Source organism: Crocodylus porosus, unplaced genomic scaffold (assembly GCF_001723895.1).
Source record: "Crocodylus porosus isolate Cpor-Errol unplaced genomic scaffold, CroPor_comp1, whole genome shotgun sequence".
Classification (NCBI taxonomy): Eukaryota; Metazoa; Chordata; order Crocodylia; family Crocodylidae; genus Crocodylus; species Crocodylus porosus.
The window spans coordinates 94,184,492-94,197,751 of NW_017728931.1; positions in this window are offsets into that span (position 1 = coordinate 94,184,492).

Below are 13,260 nucleotides of genomic sequence, written 5' to 3' on the forward strand. Positions count from 1 at the left end.
ACCCCCCACCCCAGCATCCGCAAAGTAAAAAACAAAGCAACCCCCCCAGCACTTACCGGCAATTTGAAGTGCCTGGGGCCCTGCCCACAAAACACAAGGCAGAGAGACAGCCCAAGTGGCCACAGCCAGGGCCCTCCTGCCCTGTGCTGCCTAGGGGAGCTCTTCCAGGAGGCCCCAGAGCCCCCACCCCCAGCCCCTGCTTATAAGGTAAACAGAGGATTTTTTTTCTTTTTTCTTAAAGTGATGGTGCCTGGGGTTGCGGGGGCAGCCATGGGGGCCTGGTGGGTGGGGGATGGGGCCAGGTGGGACAGCAATCGGGAAGCTGGGGTGGGGCATCTGGGCCTTGCACAGGGGTTGGTAGTCCCTGTGGGGACCATTTGACCCCCATTGTGGGTGCCATATCCCCTGTGTGGGGGCCATATCCCCTGTGGGAGGGCAGCAAAATATATATTCATGTTTCATGAATTCATGAATACATGTATTTAGAGTTCACTTTATTATTATGACAGAGACATTGGTAGGCTTCCATATTGCTTTAAAACTGTAAATATATCAATAAAACATTGACCCAACTGATCGCTGTCTCTGTCTCACTCTCTCTCTCTCTCTTTATAGTGGTCTTTTGTTTTAATTGTGGAGGAACATGGATTTGGGGGCATTTTACAGAGTGAGTTTGGGATTTTTTTATCAGGGTTTTTCAGTCTTCCAATACAGAACACCAGAATTCCTGCTAGGGATGCCAGTGGCTGAACCCTGCCTGCCTGGAGCTGGCACCTTGGATGCAGCTGGCTGTGGCTGACCTCCTGGCCAAATGGGGCCAGGAGGACATGCTTTGATAGTTCAAAGCAGGCCACCACACCTGGAACATCTTCTGAGTGATAGCTGCCCAGATGGCTGGGCAGGGGCACACATGGCAGTACTGCCACACAGAGGGGCAGATGCCTCTACTGGTTGTGCAGTCCCCATCCAGGGTCTGGCAGGTGTGCAGCAGGTAACAGTCAGGCAGCAGCCCCCACTGCCAGACTGCTGCAGTGGGTAAAGCATGCAGGGAACTCTCCGGGCTACTGCAGCAGTCCAGCTGGCACAAAGGGGAGTGTCCCCAGGAACCAATTGGTTGGGCCCCAAAACCTCCTGAGAGAAAGTAGCCCTGAGCCCAGTGCAGCTTTTTGTATGGATGGAGCCAGGACAGGGCAGCTTTTTATACTGTTGGGGACCACACAGGTGCTGGCTCCGGGTTCTAGCTCCCCCTGGCTGCAGATCTGGGAATAGCCAAGCAGGGTTATTTTGCCCCAAGTGGCACAATTTGCTTCACAATAAAGTGCATGTCCGAGCATGTGCACTAAGGCAAAAAGCCTCAGTTCAAATTTGCACCGTTTCTATCTGAGCTGCTGTAACCACACATGCTTGCATGTATGGATTTGCCCCATGAAGGCCAATCTGAAAAAAATATAATATTGATATCAATACCTAGGAGACCTGAACACTTAATTTTCCCTAAATCTGCCATGATGTACAACATGGTTTTGATAATTTTGGTAAAACTTGCTTCACTATTGACTGGAGAGACAAAAGGAAAGAGCTGTGACCTGAAACCACCAGGTTTTATTCCTTCATCTTGGAACTATTTGCCACATCTGTAGTTTAACATCTGGGTCTCCAATTGGCTTCTTTAGTCATCTATACTGTCACTTATGACTTCCCTGTTTACTGAAAGACTTATCATTCTCATACCAAGGAACTGCCATCACTGCCACCAAGTAGTATACTTCATACTTTTAGTACCCAATTTCAGGATTCAAGAATATTTTGACAAACTTCCATTTGAGCCACCAACTACTTGTAGAGAATGACTACTGAACCCAGGGATCCTTTGATTAAACCTATTGTTTTCTTCACATTTTTTTTCTATTTGATTAGCTTGCTCAGATTTCCATGTGTATTAAAACTAAAAATGTATTTTTTCACAAAAACGTTTTTTCAGCTTGTAGTGCTCTAGGCATGGAGCATATAAGCTTTCACATACAAACTGTCACCAGTGATTTCATATCTTGAATCCACATATTCCTCTTTACAGGGGAGCAAGAAGGTATTAAGGTCTAATTTCATTTCTAGTTCTTGTATCAGACTGGCAGCTCATTTATTTTGCCTTACTCCAAACTAGATAATTGTGAGTTCCACATTTTGGAACTATCTGACCTACAGCAACCATTGTAAGTGAGTCCAAGTCCTTTATAGGTTAAAAGTGACTATATGTAATCTCGTGATTTGAAAAAAAAAATCACTACTAATTCCAGCAAAAGTAAATATTTTGCTGGCTGTATATGATGAGTTATTCACAAAAGCAGTGTTTTAAAATACCACAGACTGAAGAAAAGCAAAAGATTTAGTAAAAATCAAAGTGAGACATGCACAAAAGAATGTGAATAAATGCAATATACTTCAGCTTCTTGTTACTTTTTTAAAATCCCAAACACTACAAATGTTATGATTTATGTGATTTTAATAGGTGATGTCACAATTCTTCTACACAAAAAAACCCTGTTCCTTCACCTAATTAACCCCATTTTATATCAGTGTAACTGTAATGAAGCACATGAAAGTTGAAATTGGCATAACTGAAAGAATTCAGCTTTTAAGGATCCTAGAATGAAATTATTTTAGGATATGTTAGATTTTTTTTTTTAAGTATTGACATCTTTAGCACTAAACAAGATTAAAAAACATTTAAAATTTTGTTTCTTTAGGAACTAAAGGCCATATTCTGTTCAATATATAAGGCACATAAGTGGATCCAAGGACCTAAAACCCATTCCACCCTGCTGATGTGTTCAGTGGGCTTCTAGGTTCTGGTGGACCTTTGACTTTGGCATGACACGACCATGATTTTACAGGGACATCTGGGACTACTACAACTAGGACTAGGGTAATAAAAATAACAAATTATAATGAATTTTTAAATAAAAAAGCTTCACTCTTGCATTCAAAGACTTTTTTTTGCTAGCTTCAAAATAACTACTAAGTCTTATAAGATTTGATCAATAGAATTGTATTTTCAACAGCAAGAGGGAGAAGTCACCAGAAAATGAGAAGGGAATAGATTTATTGAGAGAGGGCATGTCTGCATGTGCATTTAATTGCAACTGAATTTAATGCACATTTAGATAATGCACATTAAGCAATTTTGGCAGGTGTCTTCATGTGCAGGGACTATCATTTAAAGTTAGTATGTTTGGCACTATATGTGCATTAATGTGCTTTAACAGTCATGCCTAAATTTGATACCTACATTTTCAGGTGCCTAATTTCACCATTTTTAATACACATTAAGGGCATGCTCATGTAGACACATGCCTGTAAATGTTCATTAAAATAGGCTAATGTACATTAATGCATCTTGTGTAGATGCACCCAGAGAAAAACAATCTAGCCAAGAGTCTGAATTAAATTACAAAACACAATCTACTTTTGAACTGATCTACTTTTTAAAAATTCTCATTTGAATATTCAGGTATCATATTTAAGCAGAATTAGTTAAAGCTCTTTAACACATGTGTAGGCACTACCCGGCACTAACTTTAGTTCTGGGTCTTCTGCCCAGATACTAGGGGCACATGGCAGGGCTGCAGGGACTTGGCACTAACTTTAGTGCCAAGCACTAACTTTAGTGTGAAGTGCACTAACTTTAGTGCCAAATCTCTGCATGTGTAGACACCTATCAAAAATCGCTTAATGTGCTTTAGCATAATGCTCATTAAATTTAGTTGTGCTTAAATGCATGTATAGACACATCCATATAGAAAATATTCTAATAGGAAGCTGAAAGGTTTGTCATTGTAGTACTTCCCTATAAAGAGCCAAGCACAAAAGAGCAAATTCAGTTGTGTGTAACTAGGTGAAATTCCTACTGAACAGCATTGCCAGGTCTTAAATATGAAATTATCATATTGGAAGGTAAATTATCATAGTTGATGAAAAACTGTTGCACACTGAAAATATGCAAATCAGTATGCAAATAAGCATGCAAATAACTTCTTGTTATTTACTTTATATTTCTCCCTGTAAATAGCCACCGAGTGAGTGAGAACTGGGTCATCACAGTTGAAGCATTTCTTTATTTTGAGGCAAGCAGTCATAAGAAAGTGCTCACAGTAATCCCAAAGTCATTTAAGACTCCCTGTGAGTGACTTAGGTTTTGCATATGCTGCATCAGTTAACTACCTCAAAAATTATTGTACATTTTGTACACTTGTGCTATTATTGATCGTACATTGTGTAAGGATTGAAAACATTGTACAAATATGATCATTATTATACGCCTGGCAACACTGCTTTTGAAGATAGATACGGAAGTCCAAAAGAAGCTGAAGAGTCATGGCCTGATTTATAGAAATGGTGAGCAGTCTCAGCTCCAATTAATTTCAGGTGGAGTTGTTAGTGGTCAGGATCCCTAAAAATCTGGACAGTAGATCACAGAAGATATTTCTGTATATAATTTAAATTCAAGAACAAGAATATGGGACATTTCTCTTTGTCAACTTTGTGACTTGGTATTTTAGCTCATTTGTTTGTCCAGAAGACAAGAAAGAAAAGGTAGAAATCTCACTTAAATCTCAATACTGGAATAATTTATGTACATCGTATTTAGTAAAGCTGGAGAGTTGTTGTAGTGCTGATGGTCCAGGAAGTGTACAAGAGACAAGGACCTTTTGTGATATCTTTTATTGGGCCAGCAGTATAACTTTACCTGAGGAAAGGCACTTGATGCCTGAAAGCTTGTTCAACAGCTCTCCCAGCTATACAGTATGTTTAATAAAAAAATAGCACAAAAAATATTTGCTTCTAGTACATCTTTCTTGGTGAGTTTATATTCCCCTGGTGTGATTCAGTCATGTACTTAAAAATAACTGTGTGAAAGTTTTTTCCAGGGTTGGGCCCAGGATGTTAGTGAAAGCTTCTCTAGAACTTTTTAAGTACAGTAAAAGCCCTGTTATCTGTCATGAGTGGAGAATGGGGGGTGCCAGTAACCTAAATATGCCGGTTACCTGAGGCACAGGGGTTTCCAGCCAGATGCAGACCAGGGCAGCGATGGGGGGGGGGGGGGAGCAGGTGGCAGTGGCTGCCACATATAAGCTTTCCTTCCCTCCAACGTCTGGCCAGCCCATTAGAAATTCCAGTTAATAGAAATGCCGGTTAATAAAATGGCAGAAGACAGGGCTTTTACTGTAGAAGCTTTCAGTAACTTAAGGAAATCAATATAACCAGACAGCTAGCAAAAGATACAACATATATTTTACTTAATATAATACATTGTATTTACTCAAATATGTTCATCTGGGATGATACTATATAACCTAAGTTTAGTGAATGCCAATGCTTTGTTGTTAAATAGATGCGATATTTGCTAACACATTCACACTATGCACTAGGGGTTAAATATAGTTTAGTTATAGAATTGCTAGCTCCCAAGCAAATTCTGCTCTGTGTGATGTCCAGGTAATTCTGAAGTCTGTTTGTGTAAATCAAACCAGGGTACCCCTTGGAATAACCAGGAACAATGGCCACAAACTGACAGCAGATTTAGGTTGAGCATCAGGAAGAACTTGTTTTCAGTTAGGGTTGCCAGAATCTGGAATGGGCTTCCAAGGGAGACGGTGCTCTCCCTCACTTTGGGGGACTTTAAGAGGAGACTGGACAAGCCACCTGGCTGGGATCATATGACCCCCGTGTTCTTTCCTGCCCAGGGCAGGAGGTTGGACTTGATGATCAACTGAGGTCCCTTCCGACCCTAACAGCTATGAAACTGGATTAAGACAGAGTACTCATGTGTACAATCCTATCTCCAGTAGATAACAACTGAATATAAGAGAGGAGGAATAATTCTAGTTCTCTTACTATCAGAGAAAACCTTGAAAATGTTAACCAAACATTAAAAAAAAAAGTGAAGTCTGCCATAGTCTGAAAGACAGCCTGAAATAACTGCTTTGAGATGTATGGAATCTTATGCAGTTTAATAGGTTAACTCCTACTATTCTTTCTTGGTGCCTGTGGCAGGGCACTGTTTGTGCCTGCCACTTTAAAGGCCTGAAGACAGCAGCCAACAGGTGCCTGATTAGGGCAGCCATTTTGGATTCAGGGTTCCCCATATAAGCAGGGCATTTTGCTGTTGGAAGGCCAGGCAGCAACTGGAGGTAAGGGAGGAGCTGTAGGGGATGGTAGGAGGCTCCTGGTCCTGGACATGACCTAAAACTGCACCCTGATGGGAGTAGGTGGCATGGTGGGGCTCTCAGTGGCGCGGGAGACCCCAGGAAATGCTAGACCAGTTACCACCCTGGTAAAAGGCAGGTCAGGGTGCCTTAACCCCAGCTCCCACAAATGGGTGGGTTACCCACTTTGTAGGGTCTGGAAGGGGGAGCCCAGTAAGAGAGTCGGGCCATAGACTCAAACCTTTCTTGACATCCCCTGACTGGTCAATGCTGGTGCCAGGACTGGAAAGGTCAAAGTGCCAGGGGCCTACTGCGGGGGATGCCCAGAACTGAGGGCCTGGGCTTCCAACTGGCCTGGAGGTGGGCCAGGGCCAGTAGAGCCAAAGGTCCCAGGGGGACCACACACATAAGGGGGAAGCGGCTCAGGGAGCTATGCAGCCTGGGATGAAGACGGCATAAGCCGCCAGAATGAAGGAATCTTAGAGGGGTCCTGATCAGAGAAATCTGAGGCCCACCATGAGGCCAGTGATTATAAGAACTATGGATGCCATTTGTGAGGCTTGGGCTGCAGTGTAGGGGAGGAATGGAGCCACAGATAGCACCCCCTGGCAGTGGGGCAAGAAATGGGCAGCCTCCTGCTTAATTAACATCAATTAATTAATTAACAACAAGGCATGGTGGGTGAGAAGGTGGGCAGCTAGCCCAGAAACAGGTGGGCAGGCCACAGGAAAATCAGCCCTGAGAAGGTCCCCCCTTTACAGTGCCCTACAAAGGACTGGGTCTGTACTTAGCCAAAGTGTACAGGGAGCTCAGTATGTCCATATAAACAGAAATGCCCAACTGCTGTGATTGCACTGGGAGCCCTAGCACCTAGGCACACCTTTCTCAGTGGTTGGGCTGAGCTCACTGTATATTTTTTCTGCTGCCACACTGCAGGCCTACCAATACCACAGTGAATTAACAGTTGGAGAGAACCTAGTTTGACAAGAAGGCAATTATAACAACTGGAAATAATCTGTAGAAGCTTATTCAAAAGAAATGAGTTTGAGAACAGCATCATAGTAGAAAATAAGAGCTGCAAAGCTTTAGTTTTCAATATGTGAGAGTCTCCAGTTATCTACGAAAGAACTTTTGCCAGATAAATAGCCTGTGAATAGCACCGTGGAGCAGGCATGTGGGTGACCCTTTAACAGATATGTTCTCTGTAGTGCCTTTAATGTATTTAGGCACTACAAAGAAAATATTCTTTGATTCTGCTTATTCTAATAAGGCAGGAAAGAAATAAAGCCCTTTTAGTTTACTTTGAAGAAATGTATTCATGTTTCCATGAAACTCAAGAATCAGCTTACAAAAATGAAAATATACTTGTTTGGTTGCTCCTATGTGGAATTTCTTGGATGAAATTCTGTTTCAACATAGTTCAGTACCCACTGTTGTTAATCCCCTGAGCATAACAGTGATAGATTTAGAAGTGTAGGAATTCCCACAATCAATGCAGTTATGTAGTATGTAATACTACAGATGTAGCCAGTCATTGAGCACATACATTGCTTTATGGCTTGATGAAGAGAGCTTATGTTCAAGTTGGCACTACCAATGTAAGCCATGCTACAGAATCTGGAAGAGGGGAGTAAATAATCTCATCCAAGATTTTTTCAGATAAGGAAATAACTTCATAGGCTGTCACTATGTGCATCTTAAAATATGCATAATGTATATATGTCTAAGGTACAAACACCTTATAGAGGAGAGATGCTGTATCTTGAATGTTGTATTTGGAAATCATTACAGACCTGCTTCTTTGATCCAGATACACCCAAGCTATCAATGAGATATTTTGCAAAGGCACTTGGCCTTGAGGGAGGAAAGATTTTTACTAGCAATTCTAAGCTCTACTTGTTGAGCAAGACCTTGAAATATTTCATTATATTTTCATTGATCATTTTAAGAGAGATTGAATCGCCATTGATAAATATAATAATAATATATCCCCTCGGCTTTAAGAAGCCAGTCCTGCTGTGACTGAAATCAATTCTACATACTGACTTCAAGGCAGCAAAATCAGTCTCCATATGTCTTATGATGGAAGAAGGTACTCCATCTCAAAAGAGATACATGAGTATGTCTGAGGCTAGTTGGCTTGTCCTGAGTTAGCAGACTACTGAAAAACGAATCTCACACAAAACAAGTAAACACCTGCAAGATAAATGGATACTGGGTTCAGTTTAATGCATTATTCTGATTTCAGTGTGACAAAGTCGGCAATGGATTTTCATTAAAATTTACAAAAGAACCACAAAGGTTGTGAACAGTTCAGAGCAATAATGTACCCTCATTACCAAATTCCTTTTATGTCTTTAACCATATTCTTTTAACTGAAATGCTAAATGAACAGCAAGGCTCTCTTGAGCCTGTCACTGGTGATTTATTAAGTTCATTTTCAATTCATTTGTTTATAGATCAAACATAGAAAGACCCAACAGTATTGAACACATTTAATAAAAAAAAGTCTGGGTATTAAATGTTGAATTGTGCTAGGTTAGATGGTTTAGGAGGAAGACAATTACACTTAAGCAGTAGGCTTGATTGTGGATAAATGCTGTCTCTGAAATCAATATGCCTATTTAGTGTAGGGTAATAGTCACTGAAGAAAGGTATCTCTGCATTACTGTGACACTGAAGTTTTAGTGTTCGTGTGTGTTTTACTGTGCTGAATGTGTTGGGGAAAATACCTATAGCTGATTAATTGTTGAATCCCAGTTGCCACATCCAGGTAACACGAGGCTGGATGAGAAAGTGTTGTTTATTAATAGAATGCCGTGGCTAAAAAGACATAGAATCAAAGGACTTTAGTGTCTTAATAGGATAATTTCTGTTTTAACAGCAATGATTTGAAAAAAAAACCTTGGGCTTTCATTTAAACCTGAGTTTAGCAATATATTTTAAAAGGTTTATTCTTAATTTCATAACAATTTTCTGCATTTTTTTTAAGTTTATAGTTCTTTAAATGTTTGTCATGGGAAAACCAGTGAACTATTTTCATTTAAAATTTTTGCAAAACTTGGAAACATGGAAAAAATCTAACAATATACTAGGCACTCTTAGCTATTAATTTATTTAACAACTTAAATACAAATATTACAGAGTTTACTGCTTATTTATTCCTTGACCATTCATTGAAGTATTAAAATCCCTTTGTTCATCAATATACTAAAAACCAAACCCACCTCTCATTACTAATGAATGCTAGCTCAGAAAAAGAATGGAACTGTTTACATGTGTACATTGAGCAGAATATGACATTATGAGATCATTTTACCTATTTTATATGCTTATATATAAATATATGTATATTCCTCTAGTAAGTCATATGAACCATTATCAAAATGCAAGGTTATTTATAATATTTCTATTCTTCTAGTCTCTAAGGAATTTTTAAAATCTCATCAGTGTTTACCATTTTATAGACCTAAATCCTTTATCTGAATAGTACATATTCTAATATAAATATTTCAAAATGATAGCGCCACTGTCATAAACAGGTCAATAAAGCAATTTTCTTATAATAGGTCTCATTAAAACTTTAATATGTGGAACCTTCTTGCTTATAAAATATCCACTCATTTTATAATATTTGAGAATCTGACAGCCCTTTAATACATTTTAAAGGATTTTGTAAATTTTGTGTGACAAAAGGTTAAATGAGGACAATGACTAAAGACCTGAAAATATGGCTGCAGTGATCAAGCACTGATCCTACCAAATTACTTTATAAGACAATTTGGCTAAAGCCAAGTTTAGCTATGCCTAGTCAAGGTGGCAAAACACTATATATTATATATACATGTCCACATTATCATGGAAGTCCAGATGCATGTTCTTTAATTATCATATAAGTAGTCTTTCACACAAATGACAGTGTCTGTGAATTCCCTTTTTAGCCAGTGCAGGGAGAGACTATAACTGTTGCTGCCTCTTTTCACTTTGGCAGTGGAAGAACAAGGAACATGACTGCCAAGGGAAGGGGACAGGAAAATGTAAATTTGTGTTCATGGTGTAAATAAATTAAAATGAACTACATGTGTATAGTTTATATATTGAATGCATTCACACTTTGGGAATTTGCTCTGCAGTTATGCACTGGGTTTAACTTAGTTGCTGAGAAGACGGTTTCCCTTATTTGTTGGTTAACCATCTATTACCATCTTCATGTTCTTATTTTTATCGTACGTAAGGTTTGATGAAATAACATGAGGCCCTTGGATATTCTGAGGATCTGTGGAAAATAAGTTATAGGAAAACAACAGAAACATGTTTTCTGTTCAATTACTAAAGTTCCTCTTAATGTTAGAGGAAGAAATTATTGAAGAAATATGACCTGGGAGGCCATCTCAGAACCTTCCTCCCCAGCCTCTCTGGGCAGTGTCATGGAATGCAGGATGTTTTGAGAATCATAATTCTCTAGATTGGCAGTGGAGTTTGCTGCTCCTGAGGGAAAACTTTCACCTCATTTTTTTGCCACCAAAGCCCTTGCCCAGAAGGAAGGAAAAAAAGCTAAGTTCAACAGCAAAAAATGGAGGTCAGTTCTCTCCCCAGCAGCAAATTCCACCCTGCTCTACAAAATTACAATTCCCAGAATGCCTTGCACTCTATGATACAATTTGCATTAGCAATTTGTGTCATGGAGGCTTGCAGTGACGCAGAAAAGCAGCGAGACAAACAAATCAAATAACCTTGGGGTGAGGCAGTCCCTCTTGTCATGGTGTCCTACTCCTTAGGTAGTAGCTGGGACATGTGCTTCACTTATCAATTCCACATTACACTGTGTCTTGGTTTTATTGGTATGGTTCTCAGCAGTTTTCACAGTAGGCACATCTATGTGTGAAGTTAATGCATCTGAATTTTCTGTGCAGAAAATTCTGGTGCATTAAACTGCACCTCCACCCACATCTGAATCTGTAAAATAACATATTTGTGTAATCAAGTGTGCAGTAATTGCTGTGCACATATAGATGGTGATGCTTTACTGTGCATTAGATTAATCAAACGCACGATAATCCACTGCTTTATTGCACATTAGATTAGTCTACTGTGCATTCTATTAGTCTAATGCTCAGTAAAGTATCTCATGTAGATGCACCCAGCATTAATTTGATCTACTGTTCATAATCTCACAAGGTGAGATGGTGGAAAGAAGGAAGGAAGCCATAATTTTTAGGTCCATGTTCTATTCAATGCATGATGTACATTGGTCATTACTGCAGATTATTTGCTTTGTGGGGAAATGCAGTGATAAACACATTCAGGCAACACATCACTACAAGTTTAGCGTAGCCTTGAGTATGGGGCTAATCCAGATGATTGAGCCCACTGAGATATGTTAGAAGGAGATATCCAGCACCTTGAATCGCCAAGAGAAATTCTTCAAAGAGAGCTCCTGGTTGTATACCTTGGTGTGCTTGCTATCACATTTCAGTTTGTTATTTTATGTCCTCCCACCCAGCTGAACCGCTTCTGGATTCGTTTGTGTCCAGGGCTCAACTTTCCTTTTTCTTCAAGCATCCTGAATCTAAGAGGGAACAAAGAGAGGGAAGATCTATGTTTCCCATTAGAATTCTAGACAGCATCCATAGAAGGGCCTCAAAGGAAATGATGCTTTTTTGCACCACAGTACTTCTAATCAGAATATGCCCCATAATGATAACAATATGATCACAGTTTCTACCTTGATTACCCATAGTTTATGAGTTTAGAATTATTCATTTAGCCTAGTTTGAATGTATGTTTGTGGCTTTTATCTCTTTATTTCAGTGGGATTCATAACTCACACTATAGTTCTATGTAGTGTTTATTAGTGTCATAAATATTACAAACAAGGAAAATGCTTCAAAGAGAAACTGCTAACAGCAGAGAAGTATAAAGAGAATATTGTGCACACTTGCTGTTTGTCTCTGTTTGAATCCTATGGTGACAGAAAAGACACTCAATGATTAATTTGAAAAGAATAAGCTCCCTTTGGGAAATTACATTTGGTTCACCCAAAGGCAAAAGATACAAAAAGTGAAATGTTAAAGTAAATAAAATGTAAAATAATTTTTGTTTTCCAAAATATGCAAGAAAATTCATTGTGGTGAAAGCACAGGAGTATTTAAAAAAGAGATCAGAGGAATAAATGTTCTCCTGCTTTATGAAAAATGAACAAGAGATGCATCTCTTGTCTTACAGCATATTCAGATAAAAGCTTGAATTATGTGCAGCATGAATGAGAAATGAATTTGCACACTGATACTTCTGGTCTTTTTTTAGAAACTATGAGCTTAATGAACTCAGAACTTCAAGTTATTTGCTCAGAAACCACAGAGACAGGACATGTAAGAACCTAATTGAGTATAGAAGTTAAAAGATAAGGATGCCACAGTTAAATTGGCCTCACTAAATGAGATGCAGGTTTACAGACTTTCAGCAATTAGTTCATGTTCTGAAACTATTACATATAAAAGACTTCTAATACATGAATGATTAAAATTATTCCTCTTATTGAGGAATAAATCTATTTTAGGTGGTGTGTCTACATAAGATCCTACTGTGCATTTATTTAGTACTTACATAAGCAAATACTAAATAAATGCATTACTGTGCAGTAGCTCCAGCAAACATCTTTTAAGTGACGCTACTTTTCAGTAGCCTAATTTTACTGAGCAGTAGCATATTAGGACTGTCCATGCTGTGACACACTACTATCCAGTAATTTCAGCTACTGCACAGTCAATGTCTCATGTAGACGTGGTATCATATTGTCTTCCCATCCTCACAGATCAGGAGATTTTGTGTCTTGGCACAGGACACTTGACACAGGAGATGAATACAGTCTGTACTGTATTGATTCCTTCTCCTTTCCTAAACCTACATGTTCTCAACAGAGTTAAGGTTTCACTCTTGTGTCCTGTCTTTTTATGAATCAAAATGCCTTTTTCCTGAGGTGTCATCAATCATCAGTCATCGTTAAGAGTCCTCAGGATTCTATCCAAACATCCTTGGAAAATTAATATTGAGATGA